At 36.8% G+C, this 5,000-nt stretch overlaps 1 protein-coding gene across 2 annotated transcripts in view; it reads left to right on the forward strand.

The window, feature by feature from the left end:
- dcc (DCC netrin 1 receptor) overlaps nucleotides 1-5,000 on the forward strand; it is a 192,328-nt gene that overhangs the window by 102,160 nt on the left and 85,168 nt on the right. The window lies entirely within an intron of this gene.

The raw sequence follows: 5,000 nt of genomic DNA on the forward strand, positions 1-5,000 counted from the left end.
CTGAAAAACACACATACACACATACACTCATGTTCATGTTTGCATGCAAATTCATTTGCAGACACACACACACACACACACACACACATAGGTACATACATACATACTGTACACACTTACACACACACACATACACACACTTACATACTCCACACACACATATCTACTGCAAACACAGGTTCATACTGTACATGCAAACACATACATATTGCAAACACACGTACATAGAGACACAGACGCACACACACACAGGTACATACTGCTCTCGTACACACGTACACACAGCAGCTGTTTATTTAATGATCATGTGTGTGTTTTGATGTGTATGTCAGGAGGAGAGAGAGTGATTATAATGGTCAGTGCTGCTCTTTGTCATGTTAATGTTGTGCTGTGAGACACTGGTGTGTGTTTTAGTCTTCACTTCTATTATCCTCACCATCATCACTCTCTCAACACCTGTTTGTTTGTTTGTTTGTTTGTGTTTGTGATGTCATCAGGTCAATAACAGCTGTGAATCTCAGCGTGTCATTTTCAGCTTTAATTCAGTGCTTCAGCCTCAGGTCACATGTTGACAGAAAACACGTCTGATTCCAGTCATCTCACCAGCAGTTTAAATCTCACTTTCATCTGTTTATCATCTGCACATGCAGCGGTCAGACCTTTACTTTACTGTCTCTAATAAACACGCATCAGTCCAGCTCGTCACATGACACTGATGACACATGAAGATGATTCTTCTGTTTTATGATGTTGTCGTACAGTAATTCTTCATTAAGGTTTTATAATTCATTTCATATAGATATTGTTCTCACAGTTCTCACAGTGTCTCACATCTGATGTGTGTGTGTGTTTGTGTGTGTGTTTGCGTGTGTGTGTGCGCGTGTGATGTTTTAAGTGGTTACAATGGTTAAGTTCCCATGTGGCCGCGGGTGGAAGAGGACACGTCCACTTTTAATGGAAATCGTTTGTGTTTAATTACTTTAACACGCCACAGATAAAGTCACACAGCAGCTAATGATGCATTGATACGAGCATGTTCTCATGTTGAGGGAAAATGCGATAGCATGCTAAATAATGCAATATTCAATATGCAATACGATATTTATTTTTCTAAAATCAAATTAAATTGTATTAAAATATATTTAAAAAGATGATATAACCAACATATGTTTCACATTATTTTAGGGAACAGAAAGCATCACTATAACTTCTGAAAGTTTGCTGAACAATACTCTCAACAATACTTTCATATCTTTGAGGTGTTTCTTTGTTTTGGCACTAAATGTTCAGCAGCAGCTGTGGATGTCTCAGGATGGCTCATCTTTGCTCGCTATGTGCGACGCAGATTGTTGATTGATTTGTGTCAGGGTACATGAACGCTAGCATTCACACGCACGTATATCTCAACTAACATCCGCTTCCCAGATAGATTCTACAATCCCCATTGACCTAAAACTTTACCATACATAACTTTTCAAAGAATTCACTTGCGATATTTGGATATATTACACATCTCTAGTGTACAGCACTTTAAATGTGCTTTAAAAAAGCTAAAACTTTGCATGAAGTCGGCCAATCAGATTGCAGCTTGACAGATTGTGTGTGTGAAGTCTAAGTGAAGTTTGCCTAGCCGACATCTCGCTCTGGATGAACGCCCATCACCTGCAGCTGAACCTTCCAAAAACAGAACTGCTTGTAATCCCGGCTGACACGAAGACTCATCACAACCTTTCCATTCAACTGGGCTCATCAACCATCACACCTTCCAGAAAAGCAAGAAACCTGGGAGTGGTAATCGATGATCAGCTCAACTTCACAGATCAAGTTGCCAACACCGCCCGGTCCTGTAGATTCATCCTCTACAATATCAGAAAAATTAGACCCTTCCTATCAGAGCATGCTACACAGATCCTTGTCCAGGCTCTTGTCCTGGCCAGACTGGACTACTGCAATGCACTACTGGGAGGACTTCCAGCTTGCACAACCAAACCTCTACAGATGATCCAGAATGCTGCGGCAAGAGTTATCTTTAATGAACCAAAGAGAGCACACGTCACTCCTCTACTCATTAAGCTACATTGGCTTCCCGTAGTCGCTCGCATCAAATTCAAGACTCTGCTCCTGGCCTACAAGACCACTACTGGTTCGGCACCACCTTATCTTAAATCGCTAATGCAGACATATGTACCCACCAGATCCCTACGCTCTGCAAACGAACGACGTCTTGTGGTGCCATCCCATAAAGGTAAAAAATCTCTCTCGCGCACCTTCTCCGGATCTGTTCTACCTATGTGGAATGATCTATCCGCTGCTACAAGATCTGCAGATTCTGTAGCCATCTTTAAGAAACGCCTGAAAACACATCTCTTCCGCCAACATCTGACTGATCTGTTCTGACTCTTTTCTCCTCCACTCTTTTCTTCTCTACTCTTTTTCTTCTCTACTCAACTAAAAAAAAAAAAAAAAAAAAAAAAAAAAAAAAAAAAAAATGTATGAATGAGTGAATGGTTACGTATACTGTGTTAGGCTATATGAGACTAGTCTTCATTTTAATTGCACTTATGCTTTTGTTGTACTTATGCTGTCCTAATTGCTTCCATTGTCTACCCCACTTGTAAGTCGCTTTGGATAAAAGCGTCTGCTAAATGACTAAATGTAATGTAAATGTAAATGTAAGTTATTGGTGTGTCTGTTATTCTCTCTGATGTCACGTCTATGAACTCTGTACTGTGTGTGTGTCTCAGAGAGAGAGGGATTATGGGTATTTACCTGTTGCCCCCGTATGTCACAGCTAAACTGTCAGAGCATCTCACGGGTGACACAGACACACACAAACACACACACACTAACCTCACTTGAACATCAATAGTTACTTTAAAGTCATTCTAAAAGAGAAGTAAAGTTTGTTGTGTTTTATTTGTCAACGGCTCAAGTTGTTTCACTTTCTTGAAGTCTTCAAACGTCAGAAATCTGTTTCATTCGAATAAAGTCAATGATAGAGGTCTGGTCAGTGTGTGTGTGTGTGTGTGTTTGTGTGTGTGTGTATTATTGAGATGAATGTGATCGATAGGTAATTTTCCCGGCAGATTGAGCTCCTTTATTCTTCTGAAGAGAAATAAACATTGAATCCTGAGAGCTTGAACGCTCATCACCAACCTGAGGAAAATTCACCAGCTCATTTAATGTTTTTATCATCACATCACTCAAGCTGTCTCTCTCTCTCTGTCTTTCTGTTGGTCTGTCTGCCTCTCTCTCTCTCTCTCTCTCTCTCTCTCTCTCTCATTGAAGTGAATCTAAGATGAAACTGAATTGAATCTAAAGTGACTCTTAAGTGAATCTAAAATAAATCTGAGATAAATCTGAAGTGTATCCGAAGTTAATGTTAGATGAATCTAAAGTGAATCTGAAGTGTATCTGAAGTGTATCTGAAGTGAATGTTAGATGAATTTGAAGTGAATCTAAGATGAATCTAAGGTGAATCTGAAGTGAATCTGAAGTGAATCTAAAGTGTATCTGAAGTGAATCTAAAGTGTATCTGAAGTGAATCTAAAGTGTATCTGAAGTGAATCTGAAGTGAATCTGAAGTGAATCTAAAGTGTATCTGAAGTGAATTTTAAGTGAATCTAAGATGAATCTGAAGTGTATCTGAAGTGAATCTAAAATGAATCTGAAGTGAATCTAAAATGAATCTGAAGTGAATCTGAAGTGAATCTAAAATGAATCTGAAGTGAATCTAAGATGAATCTGAAGTGAATCTAAAGTGAATCTAAAGTGAATCTAAGATGAACTGAAGTGAATCTAAAGCGAAACTGAAGTGAATCTGAAGTGAATTTAAAGTGAATCTAAGATGAATCTAAAGTGAATCTAAAGTGAATCTAAAGTGAATCTGAAGTGAATTTAAAGTGAATCTAAGATGAATTTTGAAGTGAATCTAAGATGAATTTGAAGTGAATCTAAGATGAATCTAAAGTGAATCTGAAGTGAATTTAAAGTGAATCTAATATGAATCTGAAGTGAATCTGAGATGAATCTGAAGTGAATCTAAAGTGAATCTAATATGAATCTGAAGTGAATCTGAGATGAATCTGAAGTGAATCTAAAGTGAATCTAAAGTGACACTAAATTGAATCTGAATTGAATTTAAAGTGAATCTAAGATGAACTGAAGTGAATCTGAAGTGAATCTAAGATGAATTTGAAGTGAATCTAAGATGAATTTGTAGTGAATCTAAGATGAATCTAAAGTGAATCTGAAGTGAATTTAAAGTGAATCTAAGATGAATTTTGAAGTGAATCTAAGATGAATCTAAAGTGAATCTGAAGTGAATTTAAAGTGAATCTAAAATGAATCTGAAGTGAATCTGAGATGAATCTGAAGTGAATCTAAAGTGAAACTAAAGTGAATCTGAATTGAATTTAAAGTGAATCTAAGATGAACTGAAGTGAATCTGAAGTGAATCTAAGATGAATTTGAAGTGAACCTAAGATGAATTTGAAGTGAATCTAAGATGAATCTAAAGTGAATCTGAAGTGAATTTAAAGTGAATCTAAGATGAATTTTGAAGTGAATCTAAGATGAATCTAAAGTGAATCTGAAGTGAATTTAAAGTGAATCTAAGTTGAATCTGAAGTGAATCTGAAGTGAATCTAAGATGAATTTGAAGTGAATCTAAAGTGAATCTGAAGTGAATCTAAGATGAATCTAAAGTGAATCTAAAGTGAATCTGAGGTGAATTTAAAGTGAATCTAAGATGAATTTGAAGTGAATCTAAAGTGAATCTGAAGTGAATCTAAGATGAATCTAAAGTGAATCTAAAGTGAATCTAAGATGAATCTGAAGTGAATCTAAAGTGAATCTGAGGTGAATTTAAAGTGAATCTAAGATGAATCTGAAGTGAATCTGAAGTGAATCTAAGATGAATTTGAAGTGAATCTAAGATGAATCTGAACTGAATCTGAAGTGAAATAGTGTCATAGCATCCGTTGTGTCTCGTGTGATGT

The sequence above is a fragment of the Triplophysa dalaica genome, chromosome 4 (assembly GCF_015846415.1).
Source record: "Triplophysa dalaica isolate WHDGS20190420 chromosome 4, ASM1584641v1, whole genome shotgun sequence".
Taxonomy (NCBI): Eukaryota; Metazoa; Chordata; class Actinopteri; order Cypriniformes; family Nemacheilidae; genus Triplophysa; species Triplophysa dalaica.